General features: G+C 46.2%; 1 protein-coding gene across 2 annotated transcripts in view; it reads left to right on the forward strand.

The window, feature by feature from the left end:
* Positions 1–4,325: 4,325 nt before the first annotated feature.
* Positions 4,326–17,419, forward strand: part of LOC120943421 — a 78,327-nt gene continuing 65,233 nt past the window's right edge. The window contains exon 1 of one of the 2 annotated variants that reach the window (XM_040356708.1): positions 4,326–4,559. The gene's annotated coding sequence lies outside the window, so the exon portion shown is untranslated. The remainder of the gene's footprint in view (positions 4,560–17,419) is intronic. The other variant, XM_040356707.1, reaches the window with a different exon arrangement.

Below are 17,419 nucleotides of genomic sequence, written 5' to 3' on the forward strand. Positions count from 1 at the left end.
TTCGAAAGCTGCTATTGGACTAAATGTTGGCTATGGATCCACCCACTGTCATGCTCTGTCCATTAGCAGAAACCTAATTGGGAACTAGTCTTTTTCCCTGTACACACGCTCGGTATTCCCGACGGGTCAAGGTCCATCGGAAATCCCGACGGGAAAATCGAGAACCTGCTCTCCCGTACAAACGAGTGGGTTTTCCGACAGGAAAACTCCAATGAGAGCTTTTGGCCGGGAATCCTGGCCATGTGTATGCTCCATCAGAGTTTTTCCGACGGGAAAACTGCCCAAAGCGGCCGGTTTTCTTGTACACACGGCCGGGTCTTCCAGCGGGAAAAAGGCAGCCGGGAATCCTGGCTGGAAAAAAGAGAGCTGGTTCTCTTTTTTTGTCCGGCGTTTTTTTGCCTGTTTTCCCTGTTCGCACAAAGTTGGAAGCATGTCCAAAATGTCTCGGTGTGCTGACACCTTAAGAATTCCCTTAACTGGAACGAAAGGGCCAAGCCCAACCGCTGAAAAACAACCCCACACCTAATCCCCCCTCCACCAAATAATTTAGACCAGTCAGTGCACAAAGTAAGGTCCATAAAGACATGGATGAGAAAGTTTGGGGTGGAGGAACTTGACTGTCCTGACCTCAATAGAACACCTTTGGGATAAATTAGAGCGGAGACTGTAAGCCAGGCCTTCTCATCCAACATCAGTGCCTGACCTCACAAATGCTTCTGGAAGAACGGCCAAACATTCCCATAGACACACTCCTAAACCTTGTGGACAGACTTCCTAGAACAGTTGAAGCTTTTATAGCTGCAAAAGGGTGGGCCAACTCAATATTGAACCCTACAGACTAAGACTTGGATGCCATTAAAGTTCATGTGCGTGTAAAGGCAGGCGTCCCAATACTTTGACAATATAGGCCCGGATTCACAGACATCGGCGCACATTTATGCCCCCGTAGCGTATCTCCTTTACGCTACGCCGACGCAACGCAGAGAGGCAAGCACTGAATTCACAAAGCACTTCCTCCCAAATCTGAGCTGGGTTTCTCAGGCGTAAGCCTAATCTCCGTCCCAGTCTCAGGTCTTTTGCAGACTCCATCAGGTTTTCTTCCAGAATGGTCCTGTATTTGGCTCCATCCATCTTCCCATCAATTTTAACCATCTTCCCTGTCCCTGCTGAAGAAAAGCAGGCCCAAACCATGATGCCGCCACCACCATGTTTCACAGTGGGGATGGTGTGTTCAGGGTGATGAGCTGTGTTGCTTTTACGCCAAACATAACGTTTTGCATTGTTGCCAAAAAGTTCGATTTTGGTTTCATCTGACCAGAGCACCTTCTTCCACATGTTTGGTGTGTCTCCCAGGTGGCTTGTGGCAAACTTTAATCGACACTTTTTATGGATATCTTTAAGAAATGGCTTTCTTCTTGCCACTCTTCCATAAAGGCCAGATTTGTGCATTATACGACTGATTGTTGTCCTATGGACAGAGTCTCCCACCTCAGCTGTAGATCTCTGCAGTTCATCCAGAGTGATCATGGGCCTCTTGGCTGCATCTCTGATCAGTCTTCTCCTCGTATGAGCTGAAAGTTTAGAGGGCCGGCCAGGTCTTCGTAGATTTGCAGTGGTCTGATACTCCTCCCAATTCAATATTATCGCTTGCACAGTGCTCCTTGGGATGTTTAAAGCTTGGGAAATCTTTCTGTATCCAAATCCGGCTTTAAACTTCTCCACAACAGTATCTCGGACCTGCCTGGTGTGTTCCTTGTTCTTCATGATGCTCTCTGCGCTTTAAACGGACCTCTGAGACTATCACAGTGCACATTTATACGGAGACTTGATTACACACAGGTGGAATCTATTTATCATCATTAGTCATTTAGGTCAACATTGGATCAGTCAGAGATCCTCACTGAACTTCTGGAGAGAGTTTGCTGCACTGAAAGTAAAGGGGATGAATAATTTTGCACGCCCAATTATTCAGTTTTTTATTTGGTAAAAAAGTTTGAAATATCCAATAAATTTCATTCCACTTCATGATTGTGTCCCACTTGTTGTTGATTCTTCAAAAAAAAATTACAGTTTTATATCTTTATGTTTGAAGCCTGAAATGTGGCAAACGGTCCGCAAGGCACTGTATATCCCTTGAAATTAGGTGATGTTACTATGCTGGGCATATGACTAATATATGTATATGGTATATGTATATACCGTATTTTGCGCTCCATAAGATTGACCTGACCATAAGACGCACCTAGGTTTTAGAGGAGGAAAACAAGAAAAAAAAAATTCTGAACCAAATGGTGTGCAAAAATATTTACCAGTGCCCATGAAATGCAACCTGACCTGTGCCATACAATGCAGCTTGACCTGTGCCATACAATGCAGCCTGCCTGTTCCATACAATGCAGCCTTTCTGTGCCAAACAATGCAGCCTTCCTGTGCCATACAATGCAGCCTTCCTGTGCCATACAGTGCAGCTTGACCTGTGCCATACAATGCAGCCTGTCTGTGCCATACAATGCAGCCTGTCTGTGCCATACAATGCAGCCTGTCTGTGCCATACAATGTAGCCTGTCTGTGCCATAAAATGCAGCATGTTTGTGCTATACATTGCAACCTATCTGTGCCATACAGTGCAGCCTGTCTGTGCCATACAATGCAGCCTGTCTGTGCCATACAATGCAGCCTGTCTGTGCCATACAATGCAGCCTGTCTGTGCCATACAATGCAGCCTGTCTGTGCCATACAATGCAGCCTGTTTGTGCCATACAATGCAGCCTGTCTGTGCCATACAATGCAGCCTGTCTGTGCCATACAATGCAACCTGTCTGTGCCATACAATGCAACCTGTCTGTGCCATACAATGCAGCCTGTCTGTGCCATACAATGCAGCCTGTCTGTGCCATAAAATGCAGCCTGTTTGTGCTATACATTGCAACCTATCTGTGCCATACAGTGCAGCCCGTCTGTGCCATACAATGCAGCCTTACCTGTGCCATAAAATGCACCCTGCCTGTGCCATACAATTTGTTCCACATCGACTTCTAATGCATGCAATACCACATGTGGCCAGAGGTGGGGGCGCCCGAGAGCCTCAGAAATACTCATGGACAGCTCTGCTGAACTCGGAAAGGCTTGAGCCTTGAGTTTTCCGAGTGTGATTACGAGTATTTCCAAACGGCTCTGAACCATTGCGGCCAAATGTGGTACTGCACACCCGATTGGCTTGAATCCTGCCCGTGTTGCAAGAGAACACTCGCAAACTGAGTCAGGATTTTTTTTAAAAGGTTCCACTGTATATATATATATAAAAATGGGAAGACTTTATGGACCACGTGGTCATTTTTTCTGTCATCACTTTTCTTTTTTTATGTGCCAGATCCTTGCTCATCCACGCTACTTGGCTCCTAGGCGTTCTTCCAGTTGCATGTTCTTTAAGGAACTTCTAATGAAAACATTTGGCTGAGCCCAGCTGCCTGGGATAACTTTGGGCCTGATCCACAAAAGGGATACGCCGGCGTATCTACTGATACGCCGTCGTATCCCTGTTTCTATCTATGGAACTGATCCACAGAATCAGTTTCTCATAGATAGACAGAAGATCCGACATGTGTAAGGGACTTACACTGTTGGATCTTAGGATGCAGTACCGCAGCCGCCGCTGGGGGCATTTCTCGTCGAAATGCCGCTTCGGGTATGCAAATTAACACTTACGGAGATCCACGAAGCTTTTACGCTTCGTTTTTTCTCCGTAAGTATTAGTTTGCTGTCGCAAAATTAGGGCTCTTTTACAAGGCCTAAACTGTTTACACCTTGTAAAAGTAGACCCTTCTACCCCGCGTCGCTGTCATTTAAAAAAAAAAAAAAAAAATGTTCCCGCCGCAACTCGTTTTTCTCGATTTTTCGCGATTCTCAAAACCTGGCGCAGCGTAAAACCGCGCAAAGCACGTCGGGAAAATGACGTCGGGAGCATGCGCAGTACGTCCGGCGCGGGAGCGCGCCTAATTTAAATGGGACTCGCCCCATTAAATTAGGAACGCCTTGCGCCGGACGGATTTAAGTTACACCGCTCAAAATTTCTAGGTAAGTGCTTTGTGGATGGGGCACTTAGGTAGAGATTTTGCGGCGGTGTAACTTAAATGGCAAAAGTTACGTTGCGCCGGGTTTTTGTGGATTAGGCCCTTTCTTCCCAATTGTTCTAGTTTGGGAAATGTTATCTCTCTCTTCCTAGGAAATGTGTTATGGAAAAGGTCCACTAGGCGGGTTCCAGTATGCGAGAGAGAGACATGCAGCAGCTTCCCAAGCTGGAGGAGAGCAGATTTGCATAGTGTCCTGCCCACAGCATGTGTCAGTGCTGGGAAATTGTGCGATCACAAAGTACAGAACATACAAAAAAAAAAAGAATTGAACACAGTAGGCTGGACAATCCTGTCTAAGAGCTGAAGAGGAAATACGTGCATGTTGTTGATAAGAGCTGTAAAAACACTTTTTCGGACCCATGGAGCGAAGAACGGTTTTGCAGAGCGCTATTGATCCAGGCGACAGCTGCTTAATGGACAGATTGTAATGTAAGTTTACCAAATGTCATCTGACTATAGATTAGTGTTTGTCATAAGTAACGATAACTTGAGAAAATTAACGAGATTCGTGTCTGATTAGAAAAATGACGTTATATAATCGTGCAACAATCTGACTGTGTATGGGCACAAGTGATTTCAGGAGATCATCTCCAATGATAAGCATGTTAGGTGTATTTGTTTCAGGGGATCCTGATGGATTGCACAGGGGTGAGAAGTATGCCTCTCACTGCGGAGAAGTCGTGTTGGGGGTGATTTACTAAAGGTTGCTTTGTGTTCACTTTAAATACCCAATAATGAGCAAGGCAAGGGAATTAAAACATCTGGATTTATGTTGGCACATAATTGGGTATCCAAAGTAATTACAGCTTTATTTTATTTAAAAAACGAACAAAACAAGTAGCTCTTCAATACCCTTTTATGTGTTTTTTTGTTTGTTTGTTTGTTTGTTTGTTTTTTTGCGTTTTTATTTTTTTAATTAACATTTTTGTCAGCGTATAGGGCTGTTTTAGCCAAAAAGCATGTTAAAAATTCACTTGCCGTTGTGTGATTCAGGGAGGCAGATTTACTAAAGGAGTGAAGAAGGTTCCCTCAAATGTTCAGAAGCAATACGTAAACAGAAATTAGATTTGATTGGATAATTGAATGTTCGCTGTTTTTTGAGTCGTAGTTCTCAACTCCTTTAGGGTTTGTTTTAGGCCCCGTACACACGAGGGGACATGTCCGCTCGGAGATTTCGGTCTGATGGTTGTACACACCATCAAACTGAAATCCGCGCGGACAGGATACGCGGTGACGTGCGCAACCCTGGAAGGTCAATGCTTCCACGCATGCGTCGAATCACTTCGACGCATGCGAGGGCTTTCGGCCGAGCGGACATGTCCGGTGAGTCGTAGAGACGACCGAACATGTCCGACGGACAGGCTTCCAGCGGACATGTTTCTTAGCATGCTAAGAAACATTTGTCCGCTGGAAACCTGTCCGATCCGCCGGAAAATTGTCCGGTCGGCCGTACACACGACCGAACATGTCTGCTGAAACTGGTCCGCGTACCAGTTTCAGCAGACATGTTCGGTCGTGTGTACGAGGCCTTACACGTGCGGCCAGCAGGCAGTAAAGCTCGATTCACACCTATGCATGTTGCTTTTGAGCATTTTTTTGTGGTGCTTGCTGCGTTTTTCGACACACGTTTTTAACGCGATTTGCGGTTTTTTTAACCTGTTTATGGAGCTTCAAATTAAGCCCAGGTTCACACTGGGCTGCGGGAGTGAAGCCGTGCGAGTTCAGCTGAACTCGCACGATTTCACTCCCGCTGGCAGTCGCGATTTCGGCCGCGATTATAGAGACATCTGTGCAGGTTTCTGCACAGATGTCAATGTAAATCGCGGGCCGAAATCGCAAAAAGTAGTAAAGGAACTACTTTTTGAAATCAGTGCAGCGTCGCACCGATTAGGACGGTGCCATTGCCGTCAATTTGCGGCAAATACCGCCGTTTTGACATGCGATTTGACATGCCAAATCGTATGTCAAAACGCACCAGTGTGAACCAGGCCTTCAGGAAATTATTTTGGACGGCTTTGAAAAAAACTCTTTTATTGAAGCTTGATATGACAAGTGGATGACAGATGGAGCAGGGGACAAAGCGGTAGACGAGCTTTGCGCAAATATTACCGCTTAGGCTCCATTCACACTAATGCGTTTTTTGATGCATTTTGCAGAAATGCAGGGACATTTTTAAATATGGTTTCCTATGGAACACGTTCACATCAATGTTTTTTTGTGCCTCTGCGTTTTTGGAAAGGGTCAAGGACTTTTTTTTCCTGCAAAAAGCAGCGTTTTGCGTGTAATAGAATTCAATGGACATGCATCCAAAAGGCAAGTACCGCGTTTTTACAGCGATTTTGCCGCGATTTGCGGTTTGCGTTTTTTTTTCCTCCAGCATTTTGTAGCTTGAGGCTTCAAGCTACAAAATGCTCAGGTGTGAATGGGGTCTTAGGCCCCTTTCACACCTGCGAACCGTATGTCCACTTTTTCATCCATCCGTATGCGGAAGAAAAAGGGACATATATTGGTCCCTATGAGATCGCGGGTCCACTGACACCCGATCTCGTCCGCCTCCGCAATGCTCCGATTCTGCAGACGGAAGAAAACCCTGTTTTTCCTTCTGTCTGCGGATCAGATGGGGTGAACGCGGACACACGGTCCGAGTTCATTCGATTACCCCATGGGGGAGAGCGGAGAAAAGACAGGGCGGACCCTGCACAGTGTGCGGAGACCGCCCTGTCTTCCGCCGGCTCAGCGGGGATCTACGGAGAGATCTCCGCTGAGCATACGGAGGTTCATGGGGCGGATCATTACTGATCCGCCCCTTGTGAAAGGGCCCTTAGGCTCCATTCACACTAATACATTTTTTGATGCATTTTGCAGAAATGCAGGGAAATTTTTAACATGGTTTCCTATGGAACATATTCATATCAATGCTTTTTTGTGCCTCTGCGTTTTTGGAAAGGATCGGGGACTTTTTATCCTGCAAAAAGCAGCGTTTTGCATGTAATAGAACTCAATGGACCCGCATCCAAAACGCAAGTACTGCGTTTTTACAGCGATTTGCTTTTTTTTAACCTGGTTGTTAAAGGAAATGTAAAAATAATTTACTTGCTGGCTAAAAAAAAAAATGATAAAAAACAACAAAAAAACGCAAATTGCGGTAAAAACGCGTGTCGAAAAAAGCAGCAGGCACCGCAAAAAGCACTGCAAAAACGCTCAAAAGCAACATGCATAGGTGTGAATCGAGCCTAGTCATTTCCTATTGGAACTAGTGACCACAATAACCTATATACTGCTCTAATGTGTCACCATTAGGTCACAGGTGAACTAACCAATTAAAAACAGTACTCAGCCGGTATCACAAAGAAAACCTGGCTAGCGCAGACGGTATATATACCCAAATCTAATGTAAAGAGTTTGGTTCAGATCCACTGCAAGAAGAAATCTGATATGTCAAATGAACTCGGAGCAAACTCAACACATCATTCAAAATTATTGTATGGTAACTAACAACACCATACACAAAATAATAGAAGCAAATAATAGAAAAGAAACACAATAGAACATATGTATGTGTAAATGTACATATGCAGTAAAACCTTGGTTTGAGAGTAACTTGGTTTGAGAGCGTTTTGCAAGACAAGCAAAATGTTTTAATACATTTTGCCTTGATATACAAGCGATGTCTTGATATAAGAGTATATATTGGAGAGAAATAGGTGTTAACAGACTGCAGGAGAATATTCAAATTTTTTTTTTTACTAGTAATGGCGGCGATCAGTGATTTTTATCATGACTGCGACATTATGGAGCACACATCGGACACATTTTTGGGATCATTGTCATTTTTACAATGATTGGATGGCCCTTCCTAAAACTCAGCGCTTATGGAACCAGGCAGAACAGGTGAAAAATGTGCAGAGGGTGGAACTACAATACAGCTCCCTCCAAAGTTACTGCTAATGACAGCTGAAGCTGCTACTTTCTCCTATCCACAGACAGGTTAAACATATAAAAACACAATATATATCATAAACACAATTAGCTAGATTCACGTACGGCGGCGCTTCTTTAGGTCGGCGTAGCGCATCCCATTTGCACTACGCCGATGTAAGATAATGAGGCAAGTACTGTATTCACAAAGCACTTGCCTCCTAAGTTACGTCGGCTTAGCGCAAATGGCCCGGCGTAACCCCGCCTAATTTAAAATAGGCAGGTAGGGGGCGTGTTGTATGGTAATGAATTCACGATTCATTACCATACATGTAAATGAAGCACCGATCGTACGGCGCATGCGCGCATGCCCAGTATCACGTCGCAAATACTCCTTGCTTTCGACGTGAACGTAACCTACGCCCACCCCCATTCTGAATCGGCTTACGCAAACGGCGTGAAATTCGACGGCTGTCCCGACGTCCATACTTAACATTGGCTGCGCCATCTTTTTGGTGGTTTATCTTTACGCCTGAAAAACGCCTTACGTAAACGGCGTAGCTTACTGCGACGGGCGTACGTACGTTCGTGAATTGGCGTATCTTGCTCATTTACATATTCTCGGCATAAATCGACGTACACGCCCCTAGCGGCCAGCGCAAATATGCAGCTAAGATACGACGGCGTAGGAGACGCCGGTCGTATCTTAGCAAGATTTAAGCGTATCTCAGTTTGAGAATACGCTTAAAGATACGACGGCGCGGATTCGGACTTACGACGGCGTATCTAGTGATACGCCGTCGTAAGTGTTTCTGAATCTAGCTAAATATATTAAGCAGCGCTCCAAAGAATGTAGTTATTCTACTACAATGTGTTATATAACATAAAAAGTCCAAAGTATTATAGAGAATCCCAAAGATAGTCCATGATCAGAGCAAAGAGGAAGATTCCAGCAGATCAAAGCCAATCCGATCCTTCTGTCACCAACACCACCACTCGTAAAATAAGCAGGGGAAAACTCTTACCAGACGGCGCAGGAAATTAAGCCTTGTATAATCACAGAATTTGTTTCTCAAATACTCAAAATCAAATCCTCTCAGGCAGGTACTCACATGCAGGGGAAAAGAGGAATAATAGCTCATAGCATAATTCACCCACAGATGATGTCAAATAAATGACGAAACGCGTCTGGGCTAGATAGAACGATTGCCGATCAAGTGACGTCATCACGGGTCTTACAAACTGAGGTGGGCGGGGGACGCCACTCATAGCCCAGGATCTCATATCGCGATGAACCACTAATGTGATGTATTGCCTCTCTAATTTTTAAAGATTGTAAGTGCGGTTTTAATCGTTTTTGGTGTTTTAACAATGAAAAGTCAAACGGAATTATGCTTTGTGCTATTATTCCTCTTTTCCCCTGCATGTGAGTACCTGCTTGAGAGGATTTGATTTTGAGTATTTGAGAAACAAATTCTGTGATTATTATAAGCTTATATTTTCTGAGGGAAAAAGTACAGTAGGCAAAGGATACTAAGCGCCCAGAGGCGATTCAGTTCGCATGTGTTGCGCTATATAAGTTTCTCACTCACTCACTCTATATTCCAGCGCCATCTGGTAAGAGTTTTATAACACATTGCACATTGTAGTAGAATAACTACATTCTTTGGAGCGCTGCTTATTATATTGTGTTTATGATATATAGTGTGTTTATATATATATATATATATATATTGGAGAGAAATAGGTGTTAACAGATCAGCTGGAAGATTCAGAGAAAAAAAAAAAAGAAGTCATGGGGGCAGATTCACGTAGAAATCTGTTACGCTGCGGCAGGGTAACGTATTCCATTTACGTTACATCACCGCAAGTTTACAGCGTAAGTGCCTGATTCACAAAGCACTTACCTGTAAACTTGCGGTGGCGTAGCGTAAATCCGCTCGGCGCAAGCCCGCCTAATTCAAATGGGGCGGGCACCATTTAAATTAGGCGCGTTCCCGCCGAACGTACTGCGCATGCTCCGTCCGTAAAATTACCCGACGTGCATTGCGCTAAATTACGTCGCAAGGACGTCATTGGTTTCGACGTTAACGTAAATGGCGTCCAGCGCCATTCACGGACAACTTACGCAAACGGCGTGAAATTTAAAAATTCGACGCAGGAACGACGGCCATACTTAACATTGGTTAGACCACCTAGAGGGCATGCTTAGTTTTACGCAACGCATCTCTATGGAAACAACGTAAATTTAGATCGACGGGCAAAGCGGACGTTCGTGAATCGGCGTAACTAGTCGTTTGCATATTCTACGCCGACCGCAATGGAATCGCCACCTAGCGGCCGTCCTAGAATTGCAGCCTAAGATCCGATCGGACGTAAATTTAGATCGACGGGCAAAGCGGACGTTCGTGAATCGGTGTAACTAGTCATTTGCATATTCAACGCCAAACGCAATGGAATCGCCACCTAGCGGCCGGCCTAGAATTGCAGCCTAAGATCCGATCGGACGTAAATTTAGATCGACAGGGGAAAGCGGACGTTCGTGAATTGGCGTAACTAGTCATTTGCATATTCTACGCCGACCGCAATGGAATCGCCACCTAGCGGCCGGCCTAGAATTGCAGCCTAAGATCCTGTCGGATCTTAGGGCTATCTATGCGTAACTGATTCTATGAATCAGGCGCATAGATACGACAATCGTATCTCAGAGATACGACGGCGTATCAGGAGATACGCCGTCGAATGTCACTTTGGTGAATCTGGCCCATGATTTTTACTCTTTCAACCACTCTCCTTACCACAAGCTGTACACATGCCACAGCTGCCATAGTGTTTTTTTCGCAGCATTTCACATTCCGGTTTCCGACGCCAAACACACTCCATGCAAGTCTATGAGGCTGTGCCGCAACCGCATGCAACGCAAACAAGTGCAGCGCCGCGGTGCGACATTTACAGGGTTAAATCAGGCAGTGTGGAGGCAACATATTGACTCATCAATGGCTGTCAAATGCCTCCGAAAAATGTCTAAATTCAGACAGCCTGTGTGCGACCAGCTGTCAGATTTGTACTTTGTGCCGATCAAATCCTCGCACCTCCTCTGTTTACATATAAGCCCTCGTCTCTGACGTACACCGGACACAGCCACTTAGCATCCAGGGATCAGCATTTCTGCGAGTTTTGGCCAAACTTGCTAATCAGCCACTTTATATGAGGCTCTAGAATAGAGTGTTGCTGTGTCCAGCCTTCTACCTCTACTGAAAACCAGCTTCAAGTATCATCTACTCTTTCCTATGGAACATGTTCACATCAATGCGTTTTAGTGCCTCTGCGTTTTTGGAAAGGGTCAGGGACTTTCTTTCCTGCAAAAAGCAGCGTTTTGCATGCAATAGAATTCAATGGACCTGCATCAAAAACGCAAGTGCCGCAATTTTGCCGCGATTTGCGTTTTTTTTTTTAACTGTTTATAGCTGGTTGTTAAAGGAAATGTAAAAAAAAAAACTACTGGCTAAAAAAAAAAAAAAACGCAAACCGCTGGAAAATCACAGTAAAAACGCACGTCAAAAAACGCAGCAAGCACCGCAAAAAGCATTGCAAAAACGCTCAAAAGCAACATGCATAGGTGTGAATCGAGCCTAACTGAAAATACTACCTTCCTCAACTTGAAGTTGCCTTGTACTCTTCAGGAGGCAACTTGAAGATGCCTTGTAAGTTGCCTGATGATTCATACTCAAGTCGTGTCCAAGTTGTCTCCAAAAGTCATGCTGGAAGTCCTGTTGCCCCTGTGTGAACCGACTCTAAGGCTCCATTCACACCTAGGCGTTTTCACGCCCCCCGCCTGCCGCTATTGCAGCCTGCAATACGCTGGAGGGGTGATTTAACATTGTCGGCTATGGAGATGGTTCACATCTCCACGCCGAACGCCGAAACGCCTGAAGCTCAAAACAAGTCCCTGACCCTTTTTTTCAGGCGTCTTCGGCGTTCGGCCATATTACACAATGTGTAATCACCCCTCCAGCGAAAATCGCGGTAAAAAACGCTGCGTTTTGTCGCGGCAAATCACGGTAAAAAACGCTGCAATTTGTCACAGCAAATCACGGTAAAAAACGCCGCAAATCGCCTACGCCTAGGTGTGAATGTAGCCTAAGGAGAATAAAATAATAACATGATTTAGCAGTAAGATAACAAAACAAATACCGTAAGTATATGTACAGTAGGTGCACGCGATATTGTGTCAATCTCGCTCCCTTTCTCTGCGAGATTGACCACCTACGAGCCCCATCGCGGGAGCCAGCGCCGAGCTGGCTTGCCGCGATAGAGACAAAGCCGTCATAGAAGCGACGGGAGATCCGACTTGGATTCCCGCCAATTCTACACGTGTGCGGCGTTTGTTATGAATCCTGAGGGGGAAGTCCCCGCCAGATTTTAAATAAAAATCCGGCATGGGTTCCCCCCTCAGGAGCATACCGGGCCCTTAGGTCTGTTATGGGTTGTAAGGAGAGCCCCCTTACGCCAAAAAAACGGTGTACCCCATATCCATTCACTTAGGGTGGGGGGCCGGTATCTGGGGGCCCCCTTATTAAAGGGGGCTCCCAGATTCCGATAAGCCTCCCGCCCGCATACCCCGACAACCAACGGCCAGGGTTGTCGGGAAGGGGCCCTGTCCTCATCAACATGGGGACAGGGTGCTCTGGGGTGGGGGGGGCCCCGCAGTGCGCCCCCCTGCCCCAGAGCACCCAACCCCCCCATGTTGAGGGCATGCAGCCTGGTACGGCTCAGGAGGGGGGGGGGGCGCTCGCTCGTCCCCACTCCTTTCCTGGCCGGCCGGGTAGCATGCTTTGGATACGGGTCTGGTATGGATTGTAGGGGGACATACTATCTCAACCTGTCCGGCTATACCCTACTCTTGCTACCTTCAGGCAATCCCTAAAAACTCACCTCTTCAGGGAACCCTATCACGTCTCCAACTAATCTTTTACCACTTCTATCAGCTCATTCCCCACTGTTACAACCTTTTGTACCACCTGCCCCACCCTATTAGATTGTAAGCTCTCCTGAGCGGGGCCCTCTTAATCCTTGTATTTTATTGTATTGTAACTGTATTGTCTCCCTTTTATATTGTAAAGCGATGTGTAAACTGTTGGCGCTATATAAATCCTGTATAATAATACATATTTTGGGGCAGATCCACGTACATCGGCGCATTTTTGCGTCGGGCGTAGCGTATCTAAGATACACTACGCCGCCGTAACTTTTTATTTTTTTAGGAATCCTCAAAGAATTCGCGCCGTAAGTTACGGCGGCGTAGTGTATCTTTGGCGGCGTAAGGGCGCGCAATTCAAATGGATGTGATGGGGGCGTGTTTTATGTAAATACGTCGTGACCCGACGTAAACAACGTTTTTTTAACGGCGCATGCGCCGTCCGTGGGGGTATCCCAATGCGCATGCACGAAATTAAACCGGAACAAGCCAATGTTTACGACGGTGACGTCATTCTACGCTTATCCCTATTCGCGAACGACTTACGCAAACAACGTAAAAAATTCAAAATTCGACGACGGCCATACTTAACATTGAGTACGCCTCATAATAGCAGGGGTAACTATACGCCGGAAAAAGCCGAACGCAAACGACGTAAAAAAATGCGCCGGCCGGACGTACGTTTGTGGATCGCCGTAACTACCTAATTTGCATACTCGACGCAGAATTCGACGGAAACGCCACCTAGCGGCCGGCGGAAAAATGCACCCAAGATCCGACGGCGTACTAAGACGTACGTCTGTCGGATTGATCCCAGATGCAGTCGTATCTTGTTTTGTAGATACAAAACAAAGATACAACGCGGGAACTTTAAAATTACGCGGCGTATCAATAGATACGCCGGCGTAATTCTTTTGTGGATCTGCCCCTTTGTGTTTTTTTCTGTTTTTCTTTAACATGATATTATTTTGTCTGAAGCTATAATATTACATATACTTATTTGTTTGTTATCTCACTGCTAAATCATTTTATTATTTTGTTCTCATTGCGAGAAACCACTCACAGGGTTAATCATCAGCTGCATCTGATTTCCCTGCTTGCGGCCTGCACTCTTTCCAACAGGCGAGAGAGGTTATATATTTTTAGCTGTTCAATGATTATATTTTATTATGACTGAGAACTTAAGGTAGGGGCAGAAACGTGTCATTTGTTTTTTTATATGATGGATACTTTTATGTCTTGATGGATATAAAGGATATTGAATAAAGCTATTTTATCATCAGTCAAGTCAGTGCTAGATGTTCTACTTCCTTCATGTTTGTCTTTGGAATAGCGTATATCCTCGTATAGACTACTGTACCTGTCCCAGTGGACACTAAGTTCAGGGGTTGCAGCACCACAACGTTTTCTTTTTTTGACTGCATTTTGGTTGATTACTGCAGCATAGATGCCAATTCAAGCAGTGAGTGGCCCTTTCAACCATCCCCTCCCCATCCTTCGACAAAAGAGATGGTCCAAGATTCTCAACCAAACTGTTAAGGTATTCAGTAGCCATCAGAACAGAAGCTGCTGAATACAATAGTCGGCAGATGACATTCCTCTGTCCATGCTGCTTAATGTCGATGAGACAATTTACCGATCACTGTCATTTTGCCCCTGGGGCTGAATGAGAGGAATTTGAAGCATGTAAGCCAGGTTTAAATACTGTAAGCCAAATTTAGCTAAAACGACATATAAGAACGTCATTGGATGTTAATAAAATGCATTGTTGGGTACATTGTAATTCTACAAGTATTGTTTATGAGTATAAAAATATGGGGCGTGGCCTAACTCCAGACCAAGATGGACGTGTGACTCCTGTCCTCCGGCACATAGAAGCGGCTAAAATCAGCAAAAGAGCAAAGGACAGACGCTCCAACGATGGGTAAGGGGGACCGGAGCACTTCTGCCTCCCGCGGATCGCAAAACGTGACCCAGCCGCAGGCGAACATCATACCCGCGATGTTCCGGCCCTCACAGGGGGAAGGCCTCACAGCTGCAGCCTTGCCTAAGTGTCAAGTACCTAGTTGGAGGCCGAAATGCCAAGAGGGCTCCCCTTGTGGCTGAGTGCAGTACACCTCTGAGATTGGGTACAGTTGGGTGTAGTGCCCAGAGAAGCACAGGTTGCCAGATGGATCCAGGAGAGAAGAGCTGGCGAGTGCCTGAAGAATACTGGAGAATACAGGAAACACCGCTGGGCTGCAGTCTCTAGGAATCCTCGGTAACACTTGGCAAGGTGTGCACAAGGAGCAAAAATGGAAGAGGAACGGAGACAAGCCAGAGGTCTGGTATTGGAAAACAGGCAGGAACAGATAACTGAAGCAAAGTCCGTGAAACAAAGCGGGATCAGGTGCTGGAGAAGGTAGCAAGTCAGTAAAGCAAGCCAGGGGGTCAAACCAGGAGAGCGGATCAGACAGGTCAGGAACAAGCCGGGTCACAACAGGAAATCCAAACAGCAATAGTACAGAGGCTCAGGAAGGCTGACGACAATCCAGCAATTTGGATCTGACAGTGGCAGCCTTTTATAGGCCAGCAGGAGGATCCACCTGTCACATGATGTGCCTATGGCGCCCATTTCTTCTACTGGCAAGATTGCCAGTACTTCTTCTATGGTCATTTCCCTGACAATAGGCCAGCAGGAGGATCCACCTGTCACATGAAGTGCCTATGGCGCCCATTTCTTCTACTGGCAAGATTGCCAGTACTTCTTCTACGGCCATTTCCCTGACACTAAGCAGCACACGCCGCCCAGCAGCTCCAACCCCACAGCTGGCGGACCACAAGCCCTATTTAGCGGCATGCAGGAATCATGCCCCAATACGATCCCCACATTGTTTAAACAAGCCCAGGGAGGTCACACAGACGCAGTCATACCCAAGCCACATATCCCACTCGGTGGCTCCTGCCCCATCATGGATGGCTTACATGGACCACCTCATGGCGCACAAGGGCTACATGTGCAGGCAGCACAAATGACTCAGCCTACACAGCCCCTCTGCCTAGCTGACCTCCAAGCAGTGGCCCAAGAAATTAAATCAGCAATTTCTGATCTAAGAGCTGACATCCAGAATATAGCAGGACGTATGGGAGCAGTTGAGCAGTCCACAGCACGTCATGCAGACGCCATTAAGCAAGTACAGAAATCTTCAGACATGCATCTATCCCATCTAATCTATATTAATTGCCATTTAGAGGACCTGGACAATAGTGGAAGGCGCCACAACATTAGAATAAGGGGTGTCCCTGAAAATACTGACCAGAACCCAGTAGAACAAACTGCGACACAGATATTTAACGATCTACTGGAAAGACTCCCTGAATCCCCCATTAAATTTGAAAGAATCCACAGGGCCCTCAGGCCTAGGGGAGGGAACAATGAACCTCCCAGAGATATTGTGTGTTGCCTAGTGAATTTTCTACTAAAAGAAGCTATTTTTAAGAAGGCAAGAGAGAAGAACAGGATCATTTTTAATGGCAACGAGATTAAACTTTATCAAGACCTCTCTAACATCACTTTACATCAACGCAGGACCACTCTTAGAACAGCTGAGATCGGGAGCTGCGGTGGCTCAACGCGATTGGCACTGCGCTGACAAGCCATTCACCTCTGCAGCTAGGGGTTCGGATCCCGGTCTCGGCTACATGTGAATTGAGTTTGGTGGTCTCAGCCCGGCTCCCGGTGGGTGTGCTATGCGAGGTAAGCCTGCGCTTAGTACGCCCACCTCCCTCCCACAAAAACCACCACACTTACACGCACTCTAAATTGGGTTAACATGCACGCACTTTGACCACGCGGTCTCTAAAAAGAGAGGCGAAGGACTAACAGGGCTGGTTGAGCGGGCTAAATCCTCTCACTCCCTTATAGGGAGTCCCTCTGCCCCGTTGGGCTTCAAAGCACACACACCCACCATTGCCACCCGGGGCATGGAGAAAGGTGGCAGATTGCCTCTGGGGGAGGCCTGCCTACTCCCAACTCCTGCAGTCCGGCTCCTCTCTCGAGTACACGCACAAAATACATTTAAAAAAAAAAAAAAGAACAGCTGAGATCTAGAGGCATCCCATACAGATGGAAGTTTCTATTCTGTCTCTCTGCTACCTGGAGAGGCCACATGGCATTGCTTCGCACACCAGATGAACTTTGTTCGTTTGTGAAGCCCTGAATATCCCACTTGTTGATGTACCTGAATGGTATAACTCCTTCATGATAAATGAAAATTGGATTGAAGTGACCAATAATTACACTCCGCAGATCTCCCTCGCCCCAACACAACAGAGGAGGAGCAGCTCGAGGAAGTCCCGATTTTTCCCCGCCGAGACGCAGAGACCGCTTGTATCACCCTGACCAGATGGATAC

This window comes from Rana temporaria, chromosome 6, assembly GCF_905171775.1.
Source record: "Rana temporaria chromosome 6, aRanTem1.1, whole genome shotgun sequence".
Taxonomy (NCBI): domain Eukaryota; kingdom Metazoa; phylum Chordata; class Amphibia; order Anura; family Ranidae; genus Rana; species Rana temporaria.